Here is a 17,968-nt window from a genome sequence, read left to right as displayed (position 1 = left end):
CATTTCTCTATCCTTAAGAGGAGATCATTCAAAGCTATTTTAAAATCAAAGAAAACAGAAGTCACTTCTCAAATCCATCCCTAGGACAAAAAGAAGTTAAATCCGAGCCCAATTTGTATTGAATTTTGTTCCTAAGAAAAAATTTGCTTAAAAGAATATATAACTTCACTTTGGTAGGAAGGCACCAGATTAGGAGAAGACATCATTATTTGAACCCTTTGCTAATTCTTTTAAAAATATTATTTAATATTTCGTAAGCTTGATAACTTCATCTTTCTATAAAGTCATGTCTCCGAATTGATATTTTCAGTATCAAATTGCTTGGTGATTGAATCCATTCAAACACACACCCACCCCAAAGTATCATCCAAAATTCCAAGTTTGTTTCTAACTTAGATGTATAATAAAATGGAATATTGTTCTGTCTTTCAACTTACTGTACATTTGTTTTTGCCTCAAACATAGAGAAACCAAAAGCATTCTTTTCTAAGGATTTTTCCCTTTGTTTCATAATTCACATTTGTCTAGATATTTTCTTTATTTTTTCTTGATTTTTTTCCACCACTGAGTATTTCCAGAATCCAAACTGTATTGCCTTAAAGGGATGCACATAGGAAAATTGTTATCAAGAATCTTTTCATAATTAAAAAATTGTTTCATTACTGCTCAGGCCACACTCAGCAGAAAGAATCCTGTTAAGTAGAAAGCTTTGAGGTTCTGATTCTGGTTGAGTTAGGAAATCAGAATCAGTTGTGTTTGCTAAGAAGGGTGGCCCTTAATTATAATGAATAAAGTCGAAGGATAATGCCTAGGAGATGAGAGTGTATTTAGGATATTAACAGACCAAAACATCAATTCAAAGGGAGTGGGCAACACATTTCCCTTTTTCCTGACACTGCACATGCTAGTTAACAATTAGGGGGCTAAATAATGACAAGTATGTTCTTGAGGCTTTACAGCAATACATAAGCTTGAGTGTAAATAAGAATTGCTTAGGAATCTTGTCAAATATGATAATCCCCGGGTTTTTACTGTGGAGACCCTAATCCAAGAGGCCGGGGTTAGAGTCTGAGGATCTGCCTGTCTAAGGAGACTCCCAGTAAATCTAATCATGAGAGATGTTTGGCAAACTCTGTTTTGAGGTATAAAAAAGGAGCTGATGAAGCAGAATGGCTTTCTCTTTTTGTGTTTGTGTTATCAGTTACTTTCCCTTTCTTTTTTCTCTCTCTTTGGTATCAGCTGCTTTGAAGCTGTGACCTCTTTGTTGTACTTTCTCTTTGTACCGTTAGAATTATTTTCCTTTTCTTTCTTAATTTTGCTTTTCTGATATTTTATTAAAGGTTTCACTACACAAACCTGATAGCTTAGTACAAGGGGCAGCGAACTATGGCCCCCAGGCCAAATCTGGCCACACCCACTCACTTATAGATGTCTGTGGCTGCCTCCGTGCTACAATGATAGAGGTGAGCAGAGACCATATAGCCCAGAAAGCCTGAATTTTTATTATCTGGCTTTTTACAGAAAAAGTTTGCTCAACACTAGCAAATTCAGGACGGATGGAATCATTGAGCCTACTTTAAGAAATCTCAGAAGTGGTAGCTCATGGCTTTAATCTTAGCATTTTGAGAGGCCGAGCTGGGAGATTTCTGGATAACTTGAAGGTTTTGGAGGCCATCCTGGGCAACATAGTGAGATCCTGTCCTTACAAAAAATTTTTAAAATAGCCAGGTGTGTAATTCCAGCTATGTGGGAGGCTGAGGCGGAAGGATCTCTTGAGCCCAGGAGTTGGAGACTGCACAGAACTATGATTGCACCACTGTACTCCAGCCTGGGCAACAGAGTGAGACCCTGTCTCTAAAAATGTAAAAAAATAAATTAAGAAATCTGAAAAGGAATATGAAGACTGGCTTGAGAGCAGCCAAGATGGTTTCTTCTAAGCCCATGCATTGGATGCAGCAAAGGGTTGTCTAACACTGGTAGGACAACTGCTCCAGTTTCATCAGTGGAGCGTTATGTACCCGAATCTCAGGATAAAAGACTTCAGTCACAGAGACCAATCTTGCCCTAACCATGCTGAGTAACTAGCTAGCTAATCAATTGTTCATTTAAGTCTAAAATTCTTTTGTATCATCTTGAGTCTCCTAACAGACCCCCTGGTCTGCAGCAGCCAGCACTTACACAGATAAGAATCAAGCTGATAAGGCATTAGAAAGGGATTATGAAAGCCAGCTTAATTAAAGAAACTTCAATGGGATCATAAATAATCAGTGCAAGTTATTAACTTTTGACAACTGCTCATCCGTATTGAGTTCGAATGACTTCTGGCCTATAAAGTCCTTAATCTAATTCTGAGTGAATACAGTTCGTAAGAGAAAATGCTCCTTAGAATACATTGGCTCTAATCAACAAATCTTTGAAGCAGAACTTTCCTCCAGATATACCTAAAGATACTCTGCATTTTTTATATTCATATCTTTGATCCATTGTCTTTTTTAACTGAGAAACTTCGCTGGCCAAGCTTCAGGAACTTCTATATAAAGCAGATCAACTGTCATTTTCTTTATAAACCCTATCTTAGACCTTGTTGGAATCACTTTTTATTTTCTCTTTATTCGTTCAATATACTTGGATATTTGCCATGATAGCCGTAATTTGATTTGGCAGTTTTAGTTATTTATAGCCATGCATTCTTATTAAAGCATAAACTCCATGCAGTCTCGCAGACCATAGTTTATTCTGCTCTGACTCGTCCAAAACGCCTGTAATAGTTCCTTGCATGAAACAGATGTTCAATATAATAATAGAACTAATCACGGTTTGTTATCCTGTCCGCCATAGGCATACTTCTTATATGTTGGTCATATGTAGGTATCTAAGAAAAGTTTTCTCAGTAGGAGATATGCAACTTTTTCTTTTTGCTCATAAAATTCTCCGGAGAATTCAGGACCCTTTTCTAATTTTGTTCATTTTTGTTTGCTTATTTTTTAAACACAACAGAAACTGAGCAAAATAAAGAGTGGTGATTTTGGAAAGAAAAACCAAGCTGCTTGATTGAATGTTTTAGTTGGTCAGAGACAAACATTCCGCTCTGTGTTCTGCGTGCTTTTCCATATTAGTGTTAATTTTTACCCAATGTGTGTATGAAATAGGTTGCGATGTGGTTTTTAAAAAGTGGACATATGAAGCCTGAAGGATAGTGTAGGTCTTACTAAGGTAATGACTCCAGTTACACTAAGTGACCACAGGGGACTTGCCAACACTATTTCTAAAAGGTTCTGGCAGGTGTACTCTACATCCAGATTTTCCAAACTGTGCTAGAAAGAATATTGGTAGATGTCGAAGACGACAGTTTAGATAACTAGACTTCACTCATGAGATACACTGCGTTTTTCAATCTGCAGAATTTATACTGATGACTTCTGGATTCGATATGTTGTGGAAAGAGTGTTCAAGTACAAAAAGGTTGCTGTGAAGATAATAAAAAGTACGGAGTTATTTGCATTTATCAGAATGCAAAGTATATGCACTATAAATCTCACTTACTTCTGTTACCTTGACCTTAGATGATAACAGATAGCAAAGTTGGTGTGTGTGCACGGACCTGATACTTCAATTTCTAGCTTAGATGATTCCCAAAAAGAGTGAGAGAGAATTAGAGAGCAAGGGTGCACTAAGCACGAAGAAGAATCCCAGAGTGTCAGGAAGATGGGTGGGGGAATCCCCGGGCAGTTCCCACGGACGAGCAGCCCGATTCCCCTTTGGACTTCTTTTTTATGCACAGGAAGATAGAGATGAGGAAAGGAACAACCACTAAACAGCATTTAGAGAAGTTAAGTGTCTCAGCCCTAGGGCAAACTTAAATGTAATGAAACAACGCTACTCAGAAAATAGTAAGAAAAGCAAATAAACCTGAATTACGATTTTGAAATTCAAACCCAACATAATACGCCCTCAGGTCAATAACCTTTTTTATTCCAATGAATTTAGTAACTGCTTGGTGAAAGGATGAATTTATCCTTTTGGTTAATCTGTTTTTGTATACAGAATTTCACAGAGCTACTAGAATATACTTCTTGTTTTTCCCAGAGCAGACATTCTCAAAGAGGGGTTTGAGGAAGTTTTCCCTTTCAGCGACACGTGTTTGTGAGGCCAAATTTTCTTCATTTATTTCAACCAAAAGGACATGCAATAGACTGAACACAGAAGCAGCTATGAGACTCCAGGATCTTTTATTGAGACATTAAAATTTGAAAAGTATAAACCAATGCCGCATTTCTCACTCCTTTTTTGTAGATGTTAACATGTTATTTATGTTAACATGTGCTATGGTCCGAATGTTTATGTCCCTTCAAAATGCATATGTTGAAATCCTCACCTCCAAGGTGATGGTATTTGGAGATAGTAAGAGAGGATTAGGTGATGAGGATAGAGCCCAAATGAATGGGGTTAGTGCCCTTTCAAGGGAGACCCCCTGGGTCTGTGTCAGGTTGGAGGAAGAAAAAGATTGAGAGGAATCGTGCCTTTGCCAGAACCTGATGGTGCTGGTGCCCTGATATCAGACTTCCACCCTCCAGAAACATAAGCAATAAATTTCTATTGTGTATAAGTGTCAGGCCTCTGGGCCCAAGCTAAGCCATCATATCCCCTGTGACCTGCACGTATACATCCAGATGGCCTGAAGCAAGTAAAGAATCACAAAAGAATTGAAAAAGTGAAAATGGCTGGTTCCTACCTTAACTGATGACATTACCTTGTGAAATTCCTTCTCCTGGCTCAGAAGCTCCCCCACCGAGCACCTGATGACCCCCGCCCTGGCCCACAAGAGAAAAACCCCCTTTGACTGTAATTTTCCACTACCCACCCAAATCCTATAAAACTGCCCCACCCCATCTCCCTTCGCTGACTCTCTCTTCAGACTCGGCCCGCCTGCACCCAGGTGAAATAAACAGCCTCATTGCTCACACAAAGCCTGTTTGGTGGTCTCATCACACGGACGTGTGTGACAATAAGCCACTCAGTTGATGGTATTTTGTTACAGTAGTCCAAATGGACTAAGACAATTTAATGGGTTATTGTTATTTTTTAAATGAATTAATAAATAAAACCTTAAACAATTCCTTATTAAAATTTTTAAGACATTAAATATCAACAGATATAACCCACATGAAGAAAACCTCTTTGGAATCCTCAACAATTTTTAAGAGTGTAAGAGGTCCATAGCCAAAAAAAAAAAAAAAAACCAAAAATTGAAAACTACTATTTTGGAGAGAAGTCTCATATGATTTGTTTTCCAAAATTATTTGAATCATTACAAAAAGCAACCACACTTTTGTGTGAAACTATGTCATCACTATGACAAGGCTGGAATCCTGGAATACAAAGAGAGTGATGGATGCTCTGAAAGGAAAGAGCTATATCTGATTTATCCATCTATCTCTGTGCATGGAAAAGTTAATAGGAAAATAGTTCTTCCCAGAGGGGGAAGACCATGGAAGATTATTCTGAAATGTAATTTTATTACCCTCTGTGCATACGAAACATACCAGGAGTTAAATCTTGGAGAAAGGGCGGGGTGTGGCGGCTTATGCCTGTAATCCCAGCACTTTGGGAGGCCAAGGTGGGCGGATCTCTTGAGGTCAGTTCAAGGCCAGCCTCAAAGCGGGGAGAATGATCTGAATAATTTCTGGAATCAGAGTGCAAGCATCCACAGAGCCTTTTAATATGGCGAACAAATGGGCTTGAATGGAAGGGTCAGGTTTGTAATAGAACCAAATGGATCAGGCTGAGCTCACAAACAAGAGACCTTCTAAATATCTGTTTGAACATGGAGGAGAAAGGAAGAAAGGCAGGTCCAGATGAGCTTAAGTAAAGGAAGAGGGTGGTTCAAATGGATTTTAACTGACTTATTTTTATAAATGGATGTTGGAGACAAAAATATCCCTGGCACAAAGATGTCCATGTCATCTTGAACGTGAAAGGAAATTGTAAGTGGTGACTGAGAGGTTCTGCAAGTCCTGGCATCTCAAAGTTCTGCTTGTTCTTGAGATAAACAAAATTACTATAAGTCACTATTCATTCTTCCTTTGAGAGGCCAATGCAAGTCTGGCTTTGTTTGTTTGTTTTATGATGTGCAATGTTATAATAATGAGGACGTGAGTATGGAGGGAAGAAACTGGAAGGGCATTGGTGCTGGTAGTGGTGGTGGTGGGAGGGTGGACAGAAAAGGATTAATTATTGCAATGTGAAGGAGAGCAAGAATGGTTAAAGCTTTAAGGTTTGCAAAAGTTTCCTCCTGGGATATGGTTTTGAGATACTGCTTTTAGCACTTCTCCCTCTCAGCTGCTGGTGTATCATGTTGCCTTTTGCCTAAGTTGCTGTCAATAGACACTTTGTGTCTTTAACACAAATAGACAATGTGTCTTTAACACATGGCTGTGATGACCCTAGGGAAGACATGCCACTAGAGGGTTTAGGGGAGGATGTGTTATCACAAGATCAGTTCTATACATCACATTCATGCAAGGCAGGCCTACAAGAACACTAACCTTGTGCAATGACAGCATGAGTATTGAAACATTTTGTTTTTAAAACATGTGATGTGACTTTTGCCGTCAATGAACAAGGCTAAATGATATACTGCTCACAGCCTGCTTCTCTTTTCCTTGTGATGAAAAGGACTGCAAAATAAGATTTTAAGTATTTACAATCATCTAATAAAATGCTTCATGAGTATTTATGAGGTACTTCTTTAACAGGATAAATTGTAATATTAATCAAAATCAAGACTACTACTTGGAATTCTTCCAAAAACCCAGATCATAGACAAAGCTTTGCAGGTATTTCCCAATTCATTAATTCTCAGTTAAGTTGTTTATTTCATTCTTTCTGCATGTACCAGAATGTAGCTATTTGACAGGAAGTCAAACAATCTTAATATGAATTGCTCTTTGCTGGTTTATTAGCTAAATCATGATGACTTGGGATATTGTTAATAATAAATAAAATCTCTTCTAAGTGAATATGCATGAATGCAATTTCATTATGTTATGATTTCCTCTCTGTTCTGTGATTGAGACCCCAAGGGAGGCAAATCCATACATCAAAGTTAATTCTTTGCACACCCTCCTTTCTCAGTCCATCACTCTTTCACCAATCAGCCCACTCTTGAAGTCATCCTCACAGGGTTAATCAGAATTCTAGACAGAAATATATTTATAATTAAGCATTACTTAGACTACACTTTGACCCACTTCCTTGTAACTGAAAGTCACAGGAACACCAGATCTTGACCATTTGTATGTCACTGTTCCTATAGATAGGATCCTGACATTAGAATCATAAGGCTTTTGTTTAAGAATTGCTTAAGATGTTTTTCAGATACTGAATTCCAGCAGAATAGCTGATACTATCCAGTTTGAAGACTCTCACAGAGGAATGAAATCAGCATGATAATTCAGTTTCTTTATCTTCCTGTCCCATGACTTCACCTTGCACCTTTCGATCAATCAACAATCTCCACACTTTGGCCCACTCCAAAATCATTAAAAATTCTAGCCCCAAGCTCTTTGGGGAGATGGTTTTGAGGTCTCCTCCCATCTCCTCATTTGGCAGCTCTACAATTAAACCTCTTTCTCTCCTGCAACCTGGTGTCTTGGTGTATTGCCTTGTCGTGCACACTGGGCAATGAACCGATTATAGTTCCACTCTTAGAAGGGCAGGGATTGAGGCACAGCATTTTAAGGGAGTGAAACAGACCATTCAACGGTTTGCGGAGTTAGAAACCTAAAGGCATCCTTATTTTAAAATCATCTGTATTAGACCCAGAAAAAATATCAGGAAGGATTTAGGTTGCTTTAACTTTTTGAAGCCCAGTCTGATAACATATAAAATGAGTGAATATTCTGCAAAATTTTTGAGAACCAATGCAATAATTTATATGAGAATAAATTTTCATTTTGTTTTACTTGAACCTTAGTTGTGTCAGCAAAACTGGTTTTGCATCTAATTGAAATCTCACAAACAATATTTACGACTTACGTAGTTTTTATTTTATCCCACAGCATTACCACTGTTAAAGCCATGACAAGTAGAGAAAAAAGTAAAAAGGCAGATTTAAATAATGTGATCTGCAATGCTAAGAATGCTCCTATTCCGAGAAGGCCAGTGACAATATCAAACTTTACCTGAGCCCTGTGCTCCTGAAAAACAGGGACAACAGGAACAGCCAAGAAATCTTCCCATCCATTTTGTGTTCCTGGAAGGGCTTAGTGCAAAGGACCACCCTTTTCCATATGGCTTGGATAAGAGTCAAAGATTACCTCTTGTACCTATGACAAAGCCAGATATTTCCATCCTCCGCATTTCCATTCTTTGTCTCACAAGCAATTAGCTGAATGGTTTGTCTCTACTAACCTATTGGGACAAAATGTCCATTAACTTATCTAGATTTTAATCAAGTTTCTCTCCTTAACTCAGGCCTACGAACCCTGGCCTATCCTTGAGTACTGAAATAAGGAACAACCCCTCTTTAACAGCCCCTCCTAGGCTTGGTTGACCTCAAGGAAAAACATTCCATAACAACTGTCCAATCATATCACCCTCATATACCACTCCCCACACCTAATATTTTCTGGCCTTGTTTTAAAAGGGTACCTGAGATTTGTTTTAATCAGGTATGATTAAATACACAGACGTGAAAGTGATTGGTATTGAAAAAAGGCTTTTCTAGTCATTGATCCCTAAAATCAAGAGGCACAGAAGGACATGCAGGGCCATATGATGGAGCACCAGGGTTCGTCAGGAGGCAGAGGAAGTGGGGGGTGATATGGTTTGGCTCTGTGTCCCCATGCAAATCTCACCTTGAATTGTAATAATCCCCACATGTCAAGGGTGGGACCAGGTGGAGGTAATTGAATCATAGGGGTGGTTTCCTTCATGCTGTTCTCATGACAGTGAGTGAACTCTCATGAGAGTTGATGGTTTTACAAGCATGTGGCATTTCCCCTAATGGCTCTCACTCCATCCTGCTGCCCTGTGAAGAAGGTGCCTGCTTTACCTTCTGCCATGATTGTAAGTTTCCTGAGGCCTCCCAAGCAATGCAGAACTGCGAGTCAATTAAACCTCTTTCCTTTATAAATACCCGGTCTCAATGGAACAGAACAGAGTCCTCAGAAATAATACCACACATCTACAGCCATCTGATCTTTGACAAACCTGAGAGAAACAAGAAATGGGGAAAGGATTCCCTATTTAATAAATGGTGCTGGGAAAATTGGCTAGCCATAAGTAGAAAGCTGAAACTGGACCCTTTCCTTACTCCTTATACGAAAATTAATTCAAGATGGATTAGAGACTTAAATGTTAGACCTAATACCATAAAAATCCTAGAGGAAAACCTAGGTAGTACCATTCAGGACATAGGCATGGGCAAAGACTTCATGTCTAAAACACCAAAAGCAACAGCAGCAAAAGCCAAAATTGACAAATGGGATCTAATTAAACTAAAGAGCTTCTGCACAGCAAAAGAAACTACCATCAGAGTGAACAGGCAACCTACAGAATGGGAGAACATTTTTGCAATCTACTCATCTGACAAAGGGCTCATATCCAGAACCTACAAAGAACTCAAACAAATTTGCAAGAAAAAAACAAACAACCCCATCAAAAAGTGGGCAAAGGATATGAACAGACATTTCTCAAAAGAAGACATTCATACAGCCAACAGACACATGAAAAAATGCTCATCATCACTGGCCATCAGAGAAATGCAAATCAAAACCACAATGAGATACCATCTCACACCAGTTAGAATGGCGATCATTAAAAAATCAGGAAACAACAGGTGCTGGAGAGGATGTGGAGAAATAAGAACACTTTTACACTGTTGGTGGGATTGTAAACTAGTTCAACCATTATGGAAAACAGTATGGCGATTCCTCAAGGATCTAGAACTAGACGTACCATATGACCCAGCCATCCCATTACTGGGTATATACCCAAAGGATTATAAATTATGCTGCTATAAAGACACATGCACACGTATGTTTATTGCAGCACTATTCACAATAGCAAAGACTTGGAATCAACCCAAATGTCCATCAGTGACAGATTGGATTAAGAAAATGTGGCACATATACACCATGGAATACTATGCAGCCATCAAAAAGGATGAGTTTGTGTCCTTTGTAGGGACATGGATGCAGCTGGAAACCATCATTCTTAGCAAACTATCACAAGAACAGAAAACCAAACACCGCATGTTCTCACTCATAGGTGGGAACTGAACAATGAGATCACTTGGACTCGGGAAGGGGAACATCACACACTGGGGCCTATCATGGGGAGGGGGGAGGGGGGAGGGATTGCATTGGGAGTTATACCTGATGTAAATGATGAATTGATAGGTGCAGCACAGCAACATGGCACAAGTATACATATGTAACAAACCTGCACGTTATGCACATGTACCCTACAACTTAAAGTATAATAATAATAAATAAATTTTAAAACATAATAAATAAAAAAATAAAATATAAATAAATAAATAAATAAATACCCGGTCTCGGGTATTTCTTCATAGCCATGTAAGAGTGGACTAATACAAGGGGAAACCAAGAACAAAAGCCGTTATTTTGGTTTCTGCAGGAAGGAATGGATAAGCAGGTGTAGAGGTGGCTAGTCTGAATAATTTCAGCAAACTCTGCAGCATGTTGGCTGTTCCTATTTGTCTGGTTCCTAGTCCTGGGGTGATTAGGTCAGAGGAATAGTGGCCCATGTGTAAAACCCTGTGAGATCTTAATAAAGGAGGTGGTAAAGGCATGGGCTCCAGATTGATTGTCTTGCATTGAAAAGTGTGTTCATTAACATGTGAATTATTTACTGTCTCTAGGAATTGGTTAGCTCTGGGAGAGCCAATCCCTCCAGGGCCAGCAAGGGCCCAACTGTCAAAGCATCAAAAATACAGAATACAAAGACATGATTTGCCTTATCAACATGACTATTAAGCACTCATTGACTCCGCTCTACAAAAGAAAAGATTATTTTGCCTGACCTCTGGGATCTTTGCTGATATCATGGTCACAATAGTCTCCCTATTTCTATTAATATAATCTTCCTTTCTTTTATTTCAATAACCTTTTGAAAAAATCTTTCTTTACCCATGTCTGGATTTCTTTTTTATTCCATACTAAGGAGACTGACCATTAGGTTCAGCTTAGTCACTTCAGTAGGTTTGGGAGGTGTGTTGGGTTATGGCAGATGGGCCCAATGCAGGTCTACATGAGATTGAGCCTGCTACCTTATGATTTATGAGAAGAAAATCTTTTATTTTAAAGAGTTTCATCAGAGTTAGTATATTAGTTTCCTATTGCTGTGGTAACAAATTATCAAACATGTAGTGGCTTACAACAATACAAGTGTATTATCAAACAGTTATGGAGGTCAGGAGTCTAAATTAATCTTACTGGGTATCAGCAAGGCTGGTTCCTTCTGGAGGCTGTAACCATTTTCAGCTTCAAGAGGCTGCCCCCACTCCTTGGCATGTGGCCCCCTCCGTCTTCAAAGCCAGCAATGGTCAGTTAAATGTCTCTCATATTGCATCACTCTGCCTCTTCTGCCTCTCTCCTCCACTGTTAAAATACACTTGTGATTACAGGGGACCCACCCAGAAAATCCAAAATAATTTATTTATTTATGTATTTATATGATTTTAGAGATAGGGTCTCCCTATGTTGCCCAGGCTCGTCTTAAACTCCTGGCCTCAAGCAATCCTCTCACCTCAGCTCCGAAAGTGCTGAGATCCCATGCTCAGCTTATTTGTTTTAAGTTCAGTTAATTAGCAACCTTAATTCCATCTGCAACCTGAATTTCCCTTTGCCATATGATGTAATGTATTCATGGTTTGCAGGGATTAGGGCCTAGACATCTTTGAGAGACCAATTATTCTCATTATAGTCTGGCAAAAGTGCCTCATGAATGCCGGCCTATTCAGGCCCATCAAGGTTGGCCTTACTTCTCCACCAAATGAAAAATAATCTGAGATGTTCCATTGAAATAACTATTGCATAAAGGAAATCTGAAAGTATTAAAAATTATTTCAACAGAGAAAAATGGCGTAGATCTGGCTCATACATTTTGAGATTTAATGTCAGAAACAGAATTTTGATTGTATTATTTATAGAGTTTTGTAGATTTATATAAAACAAATGAATTAAAAAGAGGATTGTTGGCCGGATACGGTGGCTCACGCCTGTAATCCTAGCACTTTGGGAGGCTTAGGCAGGCAGATCACAAGGTCAGGAGATGGAGACCATCCTGGCTAACATGGTGAAACCCTGTCTCTACTAAAAATACAAAAAATTAGCCGGGCGTGGCAGCGTGCGCCTGTAGTCCCAGCTACTTGGGAGGCTGAGGCAGGAGGATGGTGTGAACCTGGGAGGCGGAGCTTGCAGTTAGCTGAGATCGCACTGCTGCACTACAACCTGGGGACAGAGTGAGACTCCGTCTCAAAAAAAAAAAAAAAAAAAAGGATTGTCACATCAGCAGGAACCTAGCACTTGCCCAAGTTTCCTGCCTCCGTTTCAATATTCGTTTCTATGTAATCACTGTAGGTACTTCAACATCATTGACAAAGCAAAGGTTTCATGAAACAGAAACAGAAAGTGGCAAAGTTGGAATTTGATCACAGGTCCAGCTGTGAGACATTGAGTCAGCTACTGGAAAATGATGATATAATTATCTACCATGAAATATTTTGTGGTATTCATTAAGATACATTTAAATATATTATATTAGAAAATGTAATCTACATTACCTTTTCAAAAATAATAATTTCATATGTAAAAATGATTTTTATCCTCAAGGTCCTTGTTTCTCCCATCTGAACCATTGTTTTTGTAACTGTGTTTCTGCTTTCACTCCCACCTATCTTTAATCCACTTCACCAACTGGATTTAAAATATGATACAATTTAAAATTTTAATTGAATCGTGCTGTCCTCAGTTAAATTGCTTAGAGATTTGACATTGCATATTACCTTATCTAAAAGGATACATTAATCCATTAATTCAATTAACATTTATTATCTTAGGCTTTTTCAAATAAGTTAGTGAGCAAGCCACAATTCCAGAACTTATGGATTTCAGAAAATGTATCTATTTTTCCCCCTAAAGAGTCAATTATAGTCCAAGGCCACACCAACCTCCACTCACCTGGTTCCCACTGTACTCTGAAGAGTCAATTATAATCTAAGATAATATGACTAGGAAAGAAACGTAGAAATAATGAGCATAAAGAGTGCCTGCATAAACACCTTTATATGGGTGTGCGTGACAGAGAGAGAGAGAGAGGATGGTAAGAAATCATGTTACATGATATAAAAACATGATAGAGACCCATAGGAAAATAAAGGGCTTGATCAATTCCACGTGCACAGCAACACTGCACTTCAAAGCAACTCTCCTCAGTAGGGCCAAAGACCCTGCCTGTGGCTGCAGTGCCTGTGGATTCCATTATTGTGCGTTTTCCTTTTGGTAAAGGTAAATTTACCAAAGGTAAAGGGATTATCTGGTCAGTTTTCTAAAACAGGCACTTTTTCTTGTAACATGATTTGTTTTAAGAGCTCTTCTAGTATTTGGTCAGAAGCTTCAGGCAATATCACAAAAGCTGTAACTGAAAGAAGGTGACACAGAAGATTATCACTTTTTACAGGTGTATGGGCACTTTTTACGAAAATGTTGATTCCATATTGCTTTCCTCAAAGGAATCCTAAAGAAATTTTTTCATATCAACGTAAAACCCTGTGGTGTAGGAGAAAGGAAATGAACTTTGAAGAGAAATGACTCACATTTCAGCTCTTATATTAACAAGTTGCTTGAGCTTTGGCAATTAATACCCTTTCTGAATCTCCTTTCTCACCTTTATACAGATAATGTCTGCATCAAAGGCTTTTCTTATAAGGTTTAAATATGTCCTACGCATTGCTTAAGAAATACCCAATCCATTCTCTTCTACATCTATACTCCTTATTTGAATTATTTGGATAATTTTTTATAAGTTGGCCCATGTTTGGAAAGAAGAGTCTGGAATTCTTATAGAAATTCTTACAAGACTAGAAGTTTCTGGATGGTATAGTCTAAGAAATGAAGTATTTCAAAATATTTTTATTTAACCTATTTCCAGAAGGATTTTCAGTAGCTATAACTCTAGTTTTAAATTTAAAAATGCTTACAATCAGGAACCATAATTATTCTTTTTTTTTTTTCTTAATTCTTAGTACTTAAGTCAGTGCCTGACACATGGAAGGCAGGCCACAAACACGCTGATAAAATAGCAAAATCATGTTATGAACAGAACTGATAGAATAAATATGCAGGTAAATAAAAATAAAATTAAAACTAAAGCTTATCTCTCACGTATCTATCTGGTAATCAGGAGTATTAGACTAAGAACTGTCATCATTATTGATATATTTTAATATTACTGTATTATTTTACAAAGCACTTAATATAAGTTAATAACCATAACCGTACTTGGCTTTTTTTCTAAACTTCTTTTATGAGAGGTGAAGCAATTTGGATTCAGTAGTTCTCATTATTCTTTGGGATGACAGACATACATTTATCTGAAGAAGAAACTGAAAAAAATTTAACTCAAGATATCCTCTCAAAACAGGGCATGTTGTCATTACATTATTAGTTTGGTGAACAAGGCCAATTGCTACTCAAAGCCTTTTTATAAGCAACAGTATCCAGAAATATATATATGTCTATAGTGGCCAAGGTCAAGCTTATTATATTAAAAACATGTATAACACATCTACAAGGAGCTTGTATAACATTACCTGGACCAAGTAACTTTTTGAAGCTGTAATCTGGTCTAATTTGCTACTGTGTGAAGCTAGAGGATTGAATAATTCTCATTCCTTCAAATTGAGTAAAGCCACAACTAATTTTGTATCACCAGAAAATTCTCAGTCATCTTGAACTGAGTTGTCTAATTTCTGTGCTTGCAGTGTCCTGGTGGTGGGTTCAGTGTCCATGCTTCTTGGTTATGTCCCCTGTCCCATAGGGTAATTCTAATACCACGAGGCTTACCTGCTACTGAGCTCTCTTTCTGCCTGGTTCTTCCTGTAATAACGAATAGTTTCAAGTTCACCTTAATTTCCTACATATAGGATTCCTAGGTTTGATCTTGAGGTTGGCAGGAGTCCTGAGTGTGTCCTTCCTATAATAATGAATAGTTTCAACTTCACTTTAATTTCCTACATATAGGACTCATAGGTTTGATCTTGAGGTTGGCAGGAATCCTGAGTGTGTCTATACTTCGTTCCTCCTTTTCCTTATATCCAGTTCTCTTCTCAGCTCATTCTAACACATTGGACTTTGTATATAGCTATAGCTCCTTACATCATTGCCCACTTGGAAGTTTCAAAGCATCTTTGACTCATGCTACATGAAGTCAAACTCATTATTTCTACTAAATAAAACCAAACAAAAGCACATTATCCCATCTGTGCTGCTCTCCCTCCATTCCATCCTCGGTGTATTTCTAGCATTTTTTTTTTTTTTTTTTTTTAATTATAGCCATGGGAACCTACCATGGAATCTTAACTACATACATACAATTTGTATTTTTATGACTATAATCCCTATAGACACAAGGGCTTGCATGGCCTTTCTGCAAGTGGCACCACATTACTCTTGGCTTTCTGCTCAACAGTGATTTGCCTTTCCTATCTCTAAGCCTTTCATGTGTTAATTCCTTTATGTGGAAAGACTCTTCCCCATACTCACCTTTAATTCACAATGATCTAGTAACTTTTTTCAAGATATTAGCTCAAACTGTAAGAACATCTTGCAGAATTGCCTTATCAGGTCCTATTCTTCTATCATTTGCCCTCAAAAGTCAATATCTGTTTCCTTTCTGACATATACCAGAATATTATTTATATGTGTGTGTATGTGTGTGTATACTATATATATGTTTGACTAAAATAGTAAATACATATTTAATTAAAATAAAATATAAAATAAATAATAAATATATATTTAATTTCAGTGCCTGTCATCTGTACTAGACTACGATATCCATTAAGGGTAGGATATTTTCTGCCGTCTTCAAGTTGAATCCACAATGTCTTGCCCACTCTCTGGGACAAAGTTGGCACTCAATAAATACCTGGTGAATAAATAAATGTTACTCAAAAATAACCAAACACATTTAAAACCATTGTATAAAATTCTAAAGTACAAGAAGGTTAAGTCATGACTCAAACAAATATAAAATGGTAATCTGTCACAGATTATGGGATATTAATTAATGGGAGAACCAGTAAGATGCTAAAATTAGGCTTAAAGGTTAATCTGAAAGATGAAAGTATTATCAGGCAATCAGGGATGCTAAAATAAATGTAATAATAGATGAAAGACTGGCTAAAATCGCATAAGGTAATATAATGTTTGGCAACATCTTTTCTACATACAGATTGGATAATCAATTATGTTTTTTCAGAACTATGCTCATTTTTATTGTTATAGACAGTAATCATTTGTATGATTTTTTTTTTCAACTAAACTTCTACTCACTATAGAGCTACATATTATAGATGAGTCAATAAGAAAGATAATCAAAGGTGTTTACCCTACAGAATCAGGTAATCCCCCAGGGAGGCCCCACCCCTCTGAGGGAACAACCAGTCATCTCCCTTGCCCTTTGACAAGTATTTGACACCTTTTCCTAAGAGAAAAACCAATTTATTCACTTCTGTAGAATTTACTTATTATATTCTCACCCCATTACCAGAAGCCAAGACTACTATTTGAATAAAGCTATTGTTACCCCTGGTAAAGCTTAATCTTTAGATCTCCAATCCAAGAAACTGTCTCTTAATCCAATTGCCAAAAGGTGTTCGAATTCTTTTGTATTAAGTAAAAATTCAAGGCATCCATATAAAGGATTTTGTTAGAAAATGTTATGTAATTTACCCACTATTTCTCTTATCACATTTGTCTCTTTTTGGATGGCAAGGCTGACAGTATTGAAACAGTCAAATCTACATTTCTCACTTACATAAATGTTTCACTGAATCTAGTCAACTGATCAAGCAAGATATGGTTATATAAATCATTGCAAAAATATTTTTATGAAAATGAAAATAAAGGCCAGAAGGGTTAATTCTCCCAAAGTACTTTGGCACAATGGAAACAACAACAACAAAAAGAACATTTCAAACCAGAAGGAACACAGCTCAATGTATGCAAATGGGTGGTTGTGATGATTAAACAGTGGAAGTAACCCGCTGAAGGTTATACTTTTAATAAGCAATGGAATTTGAACCCCTGTGCTCAACTCCACGCCCAAGCTCTTAACACTTTACTAACAAAAAGAACATTAAAAGGCAGGGAGAGAGAACATTCATGTTCCTATCCTGGTTGTTCCCCAAACTAGCGGGTGGCTTAAGGAAAGTTACTCTAGCACTCTGTGCTTCAGGTTTCTTGCCTTTGGCAGGGCAATGGTAATAACTCATGACTCACTGTTGGGGCTATGGTGAGGACTAAATAACACATGCGGAGACCTCAAAGTAGTTACTTAATAAATATTAGTGTTATACTTAGTATTTTTCAACTTTTTTTTCTTTTTTTTCTTTTTTTGAGACGGAGTCTCTCTCTGTCGCCCAGGCTGGAGTGATCTCAGCTCACTGCAAGCTCCGCCTCCCGGGTTCACGCCATTCTCCTGCTTCAGCCACCCGAGTAGCTGGGACTACAGGCGCCCGCCACCTCGCCCGGCTAGTTTTTTGTATTTTTAGTAGAGACGGGGTTTCACCCTGTTAGCCAGGATGGTCTCGATCTCGTGACCTCGTGATCCACCCACCTCAGCCTCCCAAAGTGCTGGGATTACAGGCGTGAGCCACTGCGCCTGGCTTTTTCAACTTTTTATTAATAGCATTTCAAGAATAGTGAAATTCTTCCAT

General features: G+C 37.9%; 1 long non-coding RNA gene across 1 annotated transcript; it reads right to left on the bottom strand.

Annotated features, from left to right (window-relative positions):
- Nucleotides 1–11,374: 11,374 nt before the first annotated feature.
- On the bottom strand, nucleotides 11,375–15,517 carry LOC126943948 (uncharacterized). Its single transcript, XR_007721908.1, has 3 exons — nucleotides 15,093–15,517; nucleotides 13,546–13,668; nucleotides 11,375–11,627 (listed from the first exon to the last, which is right to left on the bottom strand). It is a non-coding gene; the product is annotated as an uncharacterized LOC126943948 (long non-coding RNA).
- Nucleotides 15,518–17,968: the final 2,451 nt, after the last annotated feature.

The sequence above is a fragment of the Macaca thibetana genome, chromosome 20, assembly GCF_024542745.1.
Source record: "Macaca thibetana thibetana isolate TM-01 chromosome 20, ASM2454274v1, whole genome shotgun sequence".
In the NCBI taxonomy this organism is placed as follows: Eukaryota; Metazoa; Chordata; class Mammalia; order Primates; family Cercopithecidae; genus Macaca; species Macaca thibetana.
Note: the sequence above shows the minus strand (reverse complement) of the source record. Positions and strands in the feature narration are given on the sequence as shown.